Genomic DNA, 16,698 nt, shown 5'->3' on the forward strand with positions numbered 1-16,698 from the left:
CCCTAACCCTATTTAACCCTTCAACTCCACCGAGGCAAAGTGGCAAACATTTCATTTCACCATCAAAAAAAAATTTAAAATTTGTACAAATACAACAACAAAATTTAAATCATTTTCAATTGACCTTACACAGATAGAGTTCATGAAAGCACTGTGCTGATCTAGATTCTATGTTCATTCTTCTGAAACCAAAGGTCCTCAAATGCCCATTTCCCAGAACATCTTCAAAATCCAAAATCTAGCCGAAATTTTCCTCCTGTGATCAACAATGAACCCATATGCTCAAAATTCAATCTTTGAAACCGTTTCGAATAGCTTGAAACACTGTTGCTATGGGAGCTGAAAAGAAGTGTTTTTTCACTTTCTTCTCCACAACATTTCTCTCCCTTCGCCTCCTCTTGCTTTACTCGATATCAGCTTTCAGCTCTCCTAGACCTTTCTTCTCACTCGTCCAACGCGGTCCTCATTGTCCACCGGCATTTGGGTACTATATATTTGGTGGAAAAGGTGATAAAGATCGGATCTTTAGGTTACTGCTTGCTGTGTATCATCCCAGGAATCGGTATGTGTTGCAACTTGGAGCTGAGGCTTCTGATGAGGAAAGGTATAGGTTGACCCTGGCTTTGAAATCCGTACCTGCTATTAGGAGCTTTGGGAATGTGGATGTCATAGGGAAGCCTGATCGGTTTTCTTACATGGGTTCTACGCATATTGCTGCCACGTTGCACTCTGCTTCTGTTTTGATGAAGGTTGATCCTGGCTGGGATTGGTTTATTGCTTTGAGTGCTTTGGATTACCCCTTGGTTACTCAAGATGGTAATCCGTTTCTACGTCTTGATTTTTCTTTTTGGATTTATGTTGTTCTCTTTTGTATGGAGTTGTTGGAGAATTGAGTTTTTGAGAAAAGTTTCACGCCTTAGTTGAAATTTGGATTAATTTGCATTGATTTTATAAGAAATGGGATTCAAGAGTTTATGATTTAAGTATTCTTTAAGATCAATTGGATTGGTTTAAGATTCTGTATAGGATTTGGGTTGCAGTATTAATAGTGGGCCTGTAAAGTGAGTTTTATTTGAGTTGCTCTTATGGTTAGATTCGTTCTGCCAAAGTTTGGTGAAACATTGCAACAACTGGCAACAATTTCGAATGTTTTACATGATTCAAGGGAAATTCTGGCCAGTTTGTAGTATCATTTACATTATCATGATTCCAAGAGTTTTGTGTTATTACTTCTTGTTTGATTTGCTTGAATGTAGGATTTACTGCTGAATAAAGCATATGGGTTCTGGGATTGTATATTTTGGGGCAGTTTTTAAATGAAGTAGCGAAACTGTTAACTATTCGACCAGAGGAGAATTGTCATAATCGGGTCATGAGAATCGATTAAATCCAAAAACATTTAGTAAACATGCTGTATCTACTGAACATTATACATACATGGAACTAAGGGTATGGTATTGAGAAACTGGATGCTTGAAAGTATGTGATGAGAGGATGGTTGACATCCATAGTGTCGCTAGATTATTTATGAATGGTCCAGCTCTTTGAATGTTTCGATTTGGGTTTGATAATGAGAACACCTTACGCATGACATATTCCTCTTTTCCCTTCATGATGAATCTCGTTAATTTCAGCTGTTCTTTTGCCTAGCATACTTTTATTCGTAGTTGTATCGACTCTTTTTTTTTTCTCAGATTTGTCTCACGTATTCTTCTCGGTTAGGCGGGAGCTCAATTTCCTTGATCATCGTAGTGACCTTGGATGGAAAGGGTAGGCAAAGCCCTTATCATGAATCATATATTTTCTTCCGGTGGAAGTTGTAATAGAAATCTGATTCGTATCGGTTTACTTTTGATTGCAGAGGTCAACGGTTCCAACCTATTGTAGTTGATCCAGCGATTTATCTAGCTAGGACTGAAATTTTTCATGCTACCGAGAAACGACCAATACCAGATGCTTTTAAGATATTCTTAGGCAAAATTTACTATCAATATCGTTGTCTGTTGTTGTTTGTGATATAAAAAAGTTATTACGACTGTTGTTTTCTTTGGAAATGCTTCTCATTTACATTTTGGTATTGAATTCAGGTTCCCCATGGGTCATCTTAAGCAGATCCTTCCTGGAATTTTGCATTCTCGGGTGGGACAATCTACCTCGGACCCTTCTGATGTATTTCAACAACGTTATGTTATCCGAAGAAAGCTATTTCCATTCCGTTATTTGCAATTCACCAGAGTTCAAGAACACCACTGTAAATAGCGATTTAAGATATATGATCTGGGACAATCCTCCAAAGATGGAACCTCACTTCCTCAATGTTTCGGATTATGATCAAATGGCTCAAAGTGGAGTAGCATTCGCAAGACAGTTCAAAAAAGACGAACCTCTGTTGGACATGGTTGACAGAAAGATCCTCAAGCGCAGCAGACGAAACCAAGTTGCCCCGGGTGCGTGGTGCACCGGCCGGATTAGCTGGTGGTCAGATCCCTGCAGGCAATCGGACGATGTAAATGTCCTAAAGCCTGGACCTCAGGCGAAGAAGTTAGAAGAAACCATGACAAACCTTCTCGATGATTAGAGTTCACAGTCTAGTCAATGCTCGTGAAGGTGGTGTCTGAAACTGTGAACTGAAAGGGGAATATTTCGGAGACTCGGTTCCATTCTTGTTGCTTCTGAATGTCATCGAAGGTTTGAAAGTATACCATAGAATGAGACTCATTCTTGGGCGGTCCATAAGTCAATTTTTTAGGGTTCCTTGATCCACAAGCTATGATTTTAAAGCAAGTGAATTGTGTTGGTAGGTTAAGGGGTTATAGTATTTAATGGTGAAAAGCCACAGCAGAAGACTCTTCAATGAGGAAAGAGGGCCTCCCTTTTGAGCTGCCATTTTGCATGATGCTATTGTACGTTCTATACACATTTTATTTAGCACGCAGATGTTAGAAGACAAATTCATTCACTGAGAATCCTCTTGATGTATTGATACCATTGTTCCTTCTCTCACACGGCATTCCACATTACTGCATACGATATGAATGCAGTGTGAAACTCTACCGCTGTTCAACCTTTCTTTGACCCTCAGACCACCAATATCCCCTTTCCCACACGGTATGGTTCGTCGACGATCCTGATGTCACTTTCTTGCCGCTGTTTTCTTCATCTATGAATGTCGTTGATCTTAAAGACATTTTTGACCGTACCCTGTTGATGTCTACAATCTACTTCTAAGTCGATTACCCGCTGAATCAGTTGCCAATTTCATCTACATTACGGATATCAGATCTGAATCCACTACTCAAATTAGCCGGCAATTGTTTTTCTTATTAACTCGTATCTGCAAATTCTCAGAAGTCATTTCCTTCATTGGTGATTGTGTTGCTCTTCGTCGGAAGTTATTTCCGATACTACCGTGGACATCACCATCTCAAATCTTCGTAACAAAATGTTTCAGCATCACCTTCACTGCAACAATGACAATGATCTTCTCACTTATTTGCATTGGCATTCAATCAAGAAAGAAACATACCTACTAATCCTTGTGCTTAAGGCTCTAACTACAGTTGATTAATCCTTGATAGCCTCTTTGAATGCTTCAGACATTGTAATACACCGTGCACTGCCACTCTTCTCAAAAGCTGCAACTTGAGAACCGTCATTCTTTTATGGATATGGTTTTGTTGCTTTAATTGAAGAATGAAGTACGAGAATGAAATAATAAGACGAATATCAAGAAAAGATAGGTGCTCCATTAAATAGAAAGGAAGAAAAAACATATGATGAATGTTAGAATGTAACTAAATTGAAGAGAAAATTACACATTTAGTACTTAAACTATCAATTGTGGTTCGTTTTAGTACCTAAACTTTCAATTTTTTCAAAATCATACCTAACGTTTATTTTTTGTTTCATTTTAGTACCTCTCGGTTAAAAACTTAATGGTTTTTATGGGTAAATTACATTATTCATCCCTCAACTATCTTCTCACTTCTATTTTAGTACTAAAGTTTAAAAATTTTCAATTTAACAACTCAACATTCAAATTGCTCCTATTTTACTCACTCTAATTTATTTTATTAATAATTTTTGTGACATGACATTTTTATTATTATCTTATTAATATATAATTAAAATAAAAAATAAATTTAAAATTTAGAGTGATTAAATTAGGAGTAATTTGAAAATTAAGTAATTGAATTTAAAAAATTAAACTTCAGTGACCAAAATAGAGTGAGAAGATAGTTGACTAATGAACGATGCAATTTACCCATAAAAAAGTGCCATGTGCAAATCACCCGTTAAGTTTAACGGCAAGGTACTAAAACAAAAAAAAAACTAAACGTTAGATATGATTTTGAAAGAAAAAAAATGAAAATTTAGGTACTAGAACGGACCAAAATTGATAATATAGATACTAAACGCGTAATTTACCCTAATTTTATCGAAACAATTTTTACGTTTTTGTTCGAGATTTTGAAAGCCGCGTTATTTTTAATTAGGATTGAGTTTTAATTAAAAACAATGCGATTTTAAAAAACTTCTCATTTCGAAAATTTGGAAATTCCTTTACGATAAAATTATATGGTTCGAAGAGTCGCCACCAATCTTTGATTGGGGTGTGATTGGACACCAAAAACGTTGTAATTTTATAAAATAAAATGACAAATTTACGGTCTACGTTACCAAAATTCGAGTTCGGGAGTCGGTTACGTGTGGGGAAGGATTAACACTCCCACAACGCCCTAAATCGGTACCTAGTCGGTTAATTAATGTCTTTGCAACAAATTTCACAAGTTCGAGTTTAATTTGATTTACGATCCCTTAAAACAACAATGCAAATTTTATAAAATTCAAAAGCAACGAAATAGATTTAATTAAAACTATCAAATCATTAGAAAGATAAAAAATATTAAAACTATCAAATCATTAGAAAGATAAAGAATATTCGATTATTTACAAATATTGAGACCAGACCTTTAGGTGAGTTCTAACGATCTTTTCTCAACAAATTTAAATAGTCGAATATTCTTTTTTCTTTCGTTCCTAAATTTTAAGGTGACAAACTATTTTTTAAAGTGTCAATAACAGGATACTCTTTTAATTTAAAATCGTCGAAAACAACTATCTAGTGAGTTAAGAAAAAAGTCATTCCGACAATTTTAAATTAAAAGAGTATTACCCTTAATCAAATTATATAATAAGAGTCGAGTTGTGCACTTGAAGGTAACATACGAATTAACTCAAAAAACGATTAACAAATAATAGATAATATATGAAGAATTATCATGCAATAATATTTTAATGTCAAAAAAAAATTCCACATTTTATAAATATACATTACGACCTATTTATATATTAATATGTAATTCACAAATACGACTTAAATGCAAAGATAAAAACATAATCTACCAAACTATAAAAGAAAGCCATACATATTAAACCATTAACTAAATTATATTAAACATAATTTTACTATCTAGGATACAAACAAAATGCCAATTGAAATGATCATGAATAGCATACTGCATACAATAAACAATGAAACCAAAATGAAACCAGTCATCACCATAAGGGACTAAAATTATAGTAAACCCTAAATACACCTAGGACCAAAACGAAACATGCAAAAACTTGGAGCTCTAATGTCTAAATGACAAAAACAAAATAATCAGTTTTATGACTAAAATCAAATAAGACCGAAATACAAAGATCAAATTATAAACACAACAGACCCGACTTAAGGACTAAAATGAAACATTCCTAAAACTGATGGACATCGCACGTCATTAACCCATTCACTTGCCACGGGCCAACAAAACGCTGCCGCTTCATTAAGCTATTATACATATAATTTTAGGTTAAAAATTAACCCTAAAATTCATTTTTACCCAGCTTCTAAAACTCTCCCCCGCCGTTTCTCTTTACTCTCTCATCCCTCTCAAACGCTCGACCCCGGAGACCAAAGACAGAACAATACACCATACGCCTAAGGTAAAACGACCCTCTTCCTCTCTTCTACTTTGTTCTCTTGTAATTGTGTTTTATTAGTGTATGTTGTTGGAATTTCTAACTGTTTCAAAATAAAGACATACATGGATTAAACTGGAAATCAAAAGAAATATAGAAGATACCAAAAAATGTTATTTTCCTTCTATTTCTTCTCGGCACAATGAGGGTTGGGTTTCCTCTTACAAATGTTCTTCGAGCTTTCGAATCGGGAGAGGATTTACACTGATGAGGAAATTTTTTACTGTTCTTTCTATTGATTCCCGTTTCTTTTCTTTGTTGATGAATTCCTCCTTTGATTTTCGTTTAAAATCCCCCTGTCGTTCCCAACTGTTCGTGACCTCCGTATATGCTCTCTGTTTTTTTCGGTGTTCTTGGCCTGCCCCCTTTCCCCTCTTTGCTGTCTGTATATTTTTTGAAATGTGTCTCCCCCTTCTTCGCGTCGCAGCTTTCTCCTCAAGCCATCACTCACGACAGCCACCAAGGCCGAGACTAAGCCAAACCAAATATCTTACAACAGAAACCAAAACCGAAGGACTAAAACGAACCCAACCTCATTGCTAAACCACGGGGCCACCGCGACCTCCAACGTTTCAACGGACTCCGATGAAGTCCCTAAAGCCGAGAAAGGCTAACTCTAAGGTAACTCCGACCCCTCTCTTCATATTTACCTAGTTTATCTCGAAATCAAACACACACACACACCAACCATGAACACCTACTGGAAAGTAAATAAAATGAGAGAAATACCTCTTAATACTTTCCCTTTTTCTGGATTGTTCTTGATTAATGCTCTGTGTTTTTTTTGCTGGAAAATGCTACTGCCCTTTGTCAAAATTGATTTTCGGTTTGGGGAGTAAAATAAAACGAAACTTGCTTCTATTCCTTTCAGAAAAGAGGGCCGAATCCCTTTCACACACTGTTTTCTTCCTTACAACGAATTCTCTTTTTTTCTGTTCGTGAATCTCTTTTTGCTTTCTTTTTTGGTCGTCAATGCTTGCCCCTGGTTAATGCTTGTTCTTTGCTCTTGCTAATGGTTGATCTCCCCCTTCGTTCCTTGCTGATTTTTCTGTGCGAGAGCCCCCTGATTATTTCTTCTTCTTCACCGAATCTCCTTTGGTGAGATTTTGATTGGAGCTGGTCAAGTGAAATCTCGAAATTTTCGGGATTAGGTTGGTTGCTTTTCGGTGGATTGATTCTTTGACTTTGGAGATGATATTTGGCAATGTAATTGTGGCAGGTTTCACGCATGGATGTGGACAGCACTGAATCAAACATGCATCTATGGTGACTGGCGGGTCAGATCTTGTAATCGGGTTTGGATTCACTCGTGGGGGTGTAGGAATTGGCAAGACCAATGCAGTTTAATCAATTAGCTGTTGGAATCTCTATTGGGGTACGACATATGCAGTACTTGGTTAACATGAGAGGCCTGGGTGAAGCGCGAGGGTGCAGGATTGCTTTTGTCGTAGTGGACTTGAGCTTCAGGCCTACATAAAATAATATAATTTGTATTAATAATAATAATATATAATTAATATTTATAATAATTTTTAAGTCCGGTTAAAAACGAGTGTTTACAGATTTGTTATTTTTTAATGTTGGATAATTAATTTATTGGGCTCATAGTGAGCTGGCCCATAAGTGATTTAATTGGATTATTAGGGGTTGTTTGTTTATTTCAAAATGATTAAACGTCGAATAATTCAAATATTGAATGATTCAGAAGTTCTGTATGAATTGATTCTGAATGTGAAATATTGTTTGATAATAGCTTTGAATCATTCAGAATGTACTTTTGTGTTAAAATCATTTAGCACTGTTTCGTTGAATCAGTCAGCACTAAATCATTCTGAGGTACGAAACAAACACGTTGAATGCTGAACGGTTCAACATTCAATGCTGAATGATTCTATTAAGAGGTAAATAAACAATCCCTTAGACTTGGTTTCGTAGTATTATTATTCATTTTAGCATTTAAAGTTGATCAACAAAGCATTTTATTATATTTTATTCAATTAAATAAAAAATCCTAATCTATAAACTCCACCGTCATTCAATCCTTCTTCGACCATCATTCGGTTAAAAAATATTTTAATAGATTTTATATACTAGTATTATATTTTTATTTCTTATTTTATATAATTTTTAAATAAAATAATTAAAATTTATAAAATTAAAGTTGAAACAAATATTTTGTAAAAATTATATATAATTTTTTATCACTTCAGATTTGATTTTTATTGAATATATATATACCTCTTATACAATATAAAACTTCTTTTAGTTTTATATAGATTTAGGACCGTTGGATAAGTGAAAAACAGATGATTAAAAATAGGAAATATAAAGATATTTACCGGAGAAAAAAATAAAGAGTCAATTTTAGTCATATGTTTTTACTTATTCAACATTCTTAAACTTGTATAAAATAGGGTCAATTACACGTGAATTTAATTTTTATTACATAATAATAACAATAACAATAATAATAAAATAAATAAAATTACAACCTCAAAATACCTTCTTCACTATAGCATCAACATCAAACAAGGGAAGAAGACTAGCCGAAGGTTTATCTAATATTATAAAGGTGTCATGTTGATTTTGAATTAGATCCATTAAAGGATCCGTATATTTATTCCTCTAACAGACGATATATATCTCATAGATTCAACTCTTTGATAAACAAATTTAGTTGAAAAAAATTAAATGCATTTTCTTTTAAATGATATTGTTATTATAAGTAGAGCACAAGACTTTTAACCTTGGGTCGTGGGATCGAGTCTCACGGAGGGTATTTAATAATTCGGAGGTCTCCTACGGAAGCTACTCTCAACCTGGCGTTGGGACAACCTACTATCATACCTCCCTTTACCCATTACATATGGGAATAAGGGTCAACTAATTTTTTTATTATAAGAATATTTTATATTTTAGATATGATATACTTTCATATGGTATTTTTTATATCTTTTGAAATTTCTTTAAGTGTTAGAAATTTAAATATACAAATCATAAGCAAGCAAGTCATAGAAGCATATATTGGGAGGCGAAATCAAGGCTTTAAATTGGGTTATAATTGTAGCAGGTTTAATAAAAGCATGGATGCTGCCGACTAGTGTTAACATTCAAGAATTTGAACTTGTAATATCAAATTTAAATTTTATTACAGTTAATCTTAGTGAAAATTTTATAAATTCTTATATAAATCATAATTGGGTCTCAAGTATACATTGACCTTGAACTAGAGTTTTTGTATTAAAAAAAAAGGAATGGAGGCTACCACCACGGTGTTTGAATGGGGTTGAGCGGCTGAAGGTCCAAACAGACAACTGCACGAACGCCACAAATTATTTATTTAATTAAATTAGTAATGTTTTGAACATTCATTTGGCAAATAATACGATTGACGTTAGAAGCAAAAATGATACCATGGAATTAAGACGTTTACTTAATCTTTTACCAACTCTTCCAAGCTGGCCTACCTATTTCTCTGCCACGATTCTGTCTATTTTGCGTGTCCCAGAGGATGATTTTTTTGGCAATCTTTTTAACTCTCTCCCAAGTAATTAATGTTTGACTGTCAATGTCAAAATATCAAATAAAATATATTTATATATAAATGTTATTTTTAAAGTAACGTTTTGTATGATTTTATTGATTAGATGGATACAAAACTAGATATTTGCTAGAGGTCTTGTTAGAAAACAATATATTTTGATATATGGAAATATATTGTTAAATTATTTTTTCTTATAAATAGAATATTAAAAATTAGAAAGACCTTTCTATAATTAATCCTTTATAAAAGTTCAATTTTAATTGTGGACAATGGTGGATGTACTTGATGTTAGGGTGGGTATGTACACATCTTGAAGTTTTCTGAAATTCTAATTTTTTTCTTTGAAATTTGAATTTTTTTATTAATATGTGTGCTCATTCTAAAATTTTATCTTATTCATCTAGATATAAAAAATTTATATTATTAATATGTGTTCACCCTTAAAACATTTTCTAGATTCGCCATTGCAATAGGAGTATAATTATGATATGTATTTTTTTAAAAAATAATGAATATAAGAATTAATTTTGTTTTATATTTTTTTTGTTACAAAGAGTTTAGGTCAGGGTGACTTCTCTAGTCCAGCGGTGGTAAGATTCGAACTTGACCTTATAAACTCAAATTCTTGAATCTCAATTACTTGTGCCATACTCGTTGACCAATTTTGTTTTATATTAGAATAATAAACCTATAAAACTTTTGCCTTCCATCCCCGATTATATTAAACCTATCGCTGGAGATCATTTCTTGTTGAAAAATCGATCTTCTAAGTATTTTATGTCATTGTTGACCTAAATCAAGAAGAATCTATTCTTTCTTTTCGATAAACTTCGCCCAATTCGTTGTCACCTTATATATGATCGTCGCATGCTCTTGTTGTCGTTTGCGTCGAGTACCACTAGTCGTTTTCCCTTGTTTTTAACATGTCTATAGATTGATTGAAAATCGTGAACTAGGGATGTAAATGAGACGAAATAGACTGTGAGCTACTCGAGATCAAATCGGTTAAAACTCGATAAATACTAAACTCAAATAGACTCGACTCGAGCTCAACTCAAGTTCTTAACAAGCCCAAGAATGAGACTACACTATTGGTTGGGGCGCTGCCGCCCCCCCAAAATTTAATAAATTATGTATTTCTTTTCCAAAATTTATAATAAATGTATTTAATAAATGAGATTATCACATATTTTATTTTTATTTTATTTACCCACACCAAAATTAAAAAAGAAAATGATTTAGTAGATAATATTTAATTAATGGATCAATAAATATCATTAATATGATTTTGTGAATGTTGTTTATCTGTGTGGTTCAATGAATGTATTGCAAAGCCTTAGAATCTAGTCCAACTTATTTAATTTGTAACCCCTAGACCCATCCTAGGAGTTGTAATTGAATCAGGGTGACCATGTTAATCACATAAATGATTCACAGATGAAATATTTTTAATAAGTCATTTAAAAAAACATTTACCTAATGTGATATCAGAATTAACTCATGTCACATTTAAAGAGATCAAAACTAAATTTTAAACCTCATATAGTATACAATTGAGATTACACATCCGATAGCCAAATTGGTCCTATAACTAGATAATCTGAAGAAAAAAACAAAAATAGAATGAACTACAAAGCTCAGTGTGTTCTCTAAAGTAAAACATGTATCAGTGACATACCATAAATAAATAAACATATTATAAAGATGCAATTTGAATTCAGATAGAAATAAATCAATTGACCATTATAGGAAGGTTATAACAGAAAACTCTTACAACTTTACCTTTTGCCGCGTTTAATAGGATAGGGTCATTCCCTCCAAAGAGGATCTCAAACGGAAACAGGACGGGAATATAATCCCATACAGAGTAGGACGGTGATATAATCCCATGTAGAATCAGGACGGGGATATAATCACATGCAGAGTCGGGACATGTATACAATACCATGTAGAGTCAATACTGAGATATAATCCCATGCAGAGTCAGGACAGGGATACAATTTCATGTAGAGTCAAGATGGAGATATAATCCTATATAGAGTCAGGAAGGGGATATAATCCCATACAGAATCAGAAATGCATCAATATACATATTATAAGTGATGCACCATTATTCAGTAATCAGACATATCATAGATAAATACAATCAGATTATGAACCTGCTTACAGATAGTAACATATAACATAACAGCACAACACATCAAATGTATCAAACAAGTCAAAGGGACACACCTATAGTAGCTAATCAACACCGGCTAAGCCTTATGCTTCCCATGATCGTCGCACTAGGTACTATGGAAATGGGCCTAAAAATAAAACTACTATATGAATATAGATGTCAAACATCTAAAAAAACTATAAAGTCACTACATAAAACTTACGCTCGAGACGAGTGAGTGAAATCGAGCTGAGTGAAACGGGAGTGATTGGTGTCTACTAGAGATTTATTCAGAGACATGAGAGCACATTCAGAAAATAACACCAAAAATTGAGTCCAAAATCTCACATTTTACTTAACATAATTAAGACTTTACGCGATAAATGACGTAAAACGTGGCCTTTGGGGTTAGAATTTGGCAGAAAGAACTTAGGACGTTGAAAAACATTAAGTTATGAGTTTTCAAAAGTCAATCGGCCAATGTCAAAGTCAAAGTCAACAGTTAACAGTCAGTGATTAATAGTTAACGGTCTGATTCGACCAGTGGTTTAGTCAAACTAGTTCAGGGTCACATCGATTTAGTCAGACTTGTCTAGTCAAACTAATTTAATGTCTGAACAGACATAACAAAACCCACTCGTGCATAACGGCGTGTGGGATTCATGAGGCCTCCTCTAGTGGGAAAAAAGTTATGGAAAAATTCTTAAAGTTATTTTTAAGGCACGAGGAGTTACTTACAAATGTCGGTTTTCTGAAAAGATCGACAAAGATGGGGTTTTAACGAAACCTGAATATTCAAACCTTCACTGATTGTAAACAATGAGAGAGAATGATAAACCAAGAACATCGGATGAACGAGGTCAACGAGGGAAACAAAATGGTGCCATAGGTGTCGAACACCACCATACGGTTAGCGATGAATTGAAGAAAAATCGAAATAGTGGAGAGAGGGAAAATGTTTCTGGTTTTTTGGCACAAACAGGGAAGAAAGTGGGAAAGAAATGAGATGGTTTTTAAACCAACTTAAACTTTTAGGTAAATTATAAAACTATTCCCTTAACTTTTGAAAACTTACAAAAGTTCTAAAAATTCCTATTCAATTCAATTTAACCCCCAAAATTTGGGGTATGACATAATTCATACGTAGACAACTTAATTCATGTATTATTCATTGGTTAACTTTACAATTAATTAGGTATTATTAAATAAAAATAAACATTTAATTATAATATTTAATAATTTTATTTTAATAGACTAAAAATAATTTATCCTTTCAAGTTTCAACTATAAAGATATTGTCTTATATTATGTTTTTATTATTTTATCTTTTATCATTTCTACTTGGTTGCTTTATTTTTCCTAGTCTCTTCATTTCTCAATATATATTTCTATAAATGAAAAAAATCTACAATTGATGCTTTCTCAAAGAAAGAATGTAAAAACATCATATTTAACTGGGCAGTTAAATATGTGTACAAGTCTCAATTCTTCGATTTATGATGTCAATCCTACTAAAGCTCAAAGAATTGAGGTCAATGAAAATTTTGATATCAATTACGAAAGTAGATAAGGCAGTATCATGTTAGCATGCAAGATGAAATTCGACGAGCTTATAATAAAGTTGGTTCATATCAAATCATTCATACAAATTATCTAAAATCTGAAAAAGTTCCTTGAAGAAGCTTTCAAGCGTGTGGTTTAAGCTATTCTCATTATGTTTGGAATATTCTCCAAGTAAAGATGCATCATTTTATCATGGAGGAACTACTTTATTAGTTGGAGACTGCTGCCTCCACCCCTAAATTTAATAAATTATATTTTTCTTTTCCATATTTATAATAAATGAGATTGTCCCCAATATCTTATATATATTTTATTGCCATCCCATCAGAATTCAAAAGAATGCTTTAGTGTATAGTATTTAAATTGTATCAATAAATATCAAACATGGTTTTGTGAATGTTATTTTGCCTATTTGGTTCCGTGAGTGTGGCAAAACCTTGGGATCTAGTCTAACTTATTTCGTTCATGTATACTAAAAAAAGACAACTTAGTTCATTGTATTATTCATTGGTTTAACTTTACAATTAATTAGGTATTATTATATAAATAAACATTTAATTATAATAGATTTAATATTTTTTATTTTAATAGACTAAAACATAATTTAACCTTTCAAGTTTCAACTATACAACCATTGCTTATATTATGTTTTCTATTCTTTTATCTTTTTCATTTATACTTGGCTGCTTTATTATTATTTCTAATCTCTTTATTTCTCATATATATTTTATATATGAAAAAAATCTACAATTGATGTTTTTAAAAAGAAAGAATGTGAAAAAACATCATGCTCAACTGAGGAGTTTAATATGTGTACAAGTCTCAATTCTCTGATTTCTGATGTCAATCCTACTAAAGCTCAAAGAATTAAGGTCAATGAAAATTTCGATATCAATTTATTAGAGCGTGATTCGGGATTATGAAAGTAGACATGACAATATCTTGTTAACATGTAAGATGAAATTCGACGAGCTTATAATAAAGTTGGTTCATATCAAGCCTCTCTTACAGAGCATCCAAAATCTAAAAAGTTCATCGAAGAAGCTTTCAAGTATCATGGTTTAAACTATTTCCATCATAGTTGGAATATTCTTCAAGTAAAGATGCAACATTTTGCCAGGGACGGAACTACTTTATTTGTTGTGGCCCCCACCTCTCAAATTTAATAAATTATATTTTTCTTTTTTAAAATTTATATATTATTTCCTCTAACCAAAATTTAAAAAAAAATCTAATTTAGTGCATAGTATTTAATTAATGGAATAATAAGTATCATTAACATGATTTTGTGAATGTTGTTTGCCTATTTGATTATGTGAGTTTGTTGTAGAGCCTTGGAATTTAGTCTAACTTATTTAATTCCTATGTATACTTAAAAAGGAAAAAGACTACTTAATTCATTGTATTCTTCATTGGTTTAACTTTATAATTAATTAGGTATTATTAATAGAAAATAAACATTTAATTACAATAGATTTAATATTTTTTTATTTTAATAGATTAAAACATAATTTAACCTTTTAAGTTACAATTCTATAAAAGAATTGTCTTATATTATGTTTTCTATTCTTTTATCTTTTCTCATTTCTACTTGGTTGCTTTATTTTTTCTAATCTCTTCATTTCTCAATATATATTTGTTATAGATGAAAAATCTACAATGGAAGTTTTTTTTCAAAAGAAAGAATGTGGAAACATCATGTTCAATTGTGCATTCAAATAGTGTACAAGTCTCAATCCTTCGATTTCTGATTCCAATCCCACTAAAGCTGAAAAGAATTGAGGTTAATGAAAATTTTGATATCAATTTATTAGAGCATGATTTGAGATTACGAAAGCATCTATGACAGTATCCTGTTAACATGCAAAATGAAATTCGACGAGTTATATTAAAGTGGTTCATATCAAGCCACTCTTATAAGTATCTAAAATCTTAGAAAGTTTCTCGAAGAAGCTTTCAAGCATCATGGTTTAAGCTATTCCCATTATGGCTGAAATATTCTTCAAGTAAAAATGTAGCATTTTTTGTTTTGTATTTTCTTTTTCACAAGGAAAATAGTCTTTCTGGTTAAAATGATTTTATTGTTGACGGATTTCGAAATTGAAAAAAAGTAAGAGATGATAAAAATTGTTCATTTTTAGCATATATTGGGAAATATTATAGTTCTCCTCATTATAATGCTGAGAAAACATGTGCAGACCAAATTAATCAATTTCACATGTCCCAAGAAAAAAATTGAACAATTTTCATCTCAACAAACTGTCGAGAATAAAGTTCGATTAAAAACTTCAATTGATTAGATAGATGACTTACATTTCAATTATATGCTTTTAGAGGTGATGTTGAAATTACAACATCACAAAGGTCAGGAAATTTTCTTCAGCTGCTTCATTTAGTAACATCTTACAATGATTGATTGGGTAGCAACAACTATAAAGAAAGCTTAGATAAATGTTACATACACTTCACTGCAAATCCAAAAGGAAATCTTGCATGTTCTCTCAAATAAAGTAAAAAATGTAATTCGTGAAAATTTTGGTGATGTAAAGTTTTGTATAATAGTTGAAGCTCGAAATCATGCTAAAAGAGAGCAAATGTCTATTGTTTAATGATTTTTGATAAGAATAGATATGTGCAAAAATATTTTTTGAGCTTATTCATGTTAAAAAAATTGTTGCTTCTACATTGAAGAATGATATATTTTTCCCTTTCTCAATATAATTTTAATGTTCAAAATATTTAAGGACAAGGATATTATGGTGCAAGTAATATGAGATGTGAGTGGAATAACTTTCATGCTTTGATTCCAAGTATATGTCCCTATACTTATTATGTTCATTATGTGGCACATCGACTGCAACTAACATTAGTTGTCGCTTTAAACCTGATTGTACTGTGCATTATCCAAATGCAACCTGACTATACTATGCATAAAATGCACCCTGACTAGTATTTGGTCTCATATAGCCATTAGGCACTTGTTAGTAAGGGAACCTGGTGTCAGATAGCATCGGTGCAATTTCCACTAATCTGTTGAATGATCTCCTGGTCCTCACATAGCCATTAGGTAGATCATGGGGGAACCTGATGTCACATGGCATGAGTACAATTCATTCAACTGAAGCATTGGCTGTCTTACATAACCTTCAAGCCAAGCTTTAAGATATTTGTTGTACTAGACTGATGCAATTATACTTACATGTCTAAGGCCCAAAGGCCACACAACATTGACATCGCTAACCCACTCCTCGTGTGTGCTCAAGCCTCACGCCCCAATTAGCCCTGAAGTGTCTCGCGAAATGACAATTCCCCACTAAGGCAACTAAGGTAACATGGATATACCCTAGCTTAGTTAGACTCACTAAAGTGAGGTTGTCATTTCACTAGCAGTTATCTTGCTTGATCTCTC

The 16,698-nt window shown here is 32.5% G+C and overlaps 1 long non-coding RNA gene and 1 pseudogene across 1 annotated transcript; both read left to right on the forward strand.

Moving 5' to 3' along the window:
* Positions 1-332: 332 nt before the first annotated feature.
* On the forward strand, positions 333-2,605 carry LOC120122174 (annotated as a pseudogene).
* Positions 2,606-5,884: 3,279 nt separating this feature from the next.
* Positions 5,885-7,634, forward strand: LOC120122114. Its single transcript, XR_005516044.1, has 3 exons — positions 5,885-5,988; positions 6,452-6,645; positions 7,244-7,634. It is a non-coding gene; the product is annotated as an uncharacterized LOC120122114 (long non-coding RNA).
* The last annotated feature ends 9,064 nt before the right edge of the window (positions 7,635-16,698 follow it).

Source organism: Hibiscus syriacus, unplaced genomic scaffold (genome assembly GCF_006381635.1).
Source record: "Hibiscus syriacus cultivar Baekdansim isolate YM2019G1 unplaced genomic scaffold, ASM638163v2 tig00110384_pilon, whole genome shotgun sequence".
Lineage (NCBI taxonomy): Eukaryota > Viridiplantae > Streptophyta > Magnoliopsida > Malvales > Malvaceae > Hibiscus > Hibiscus syriacus.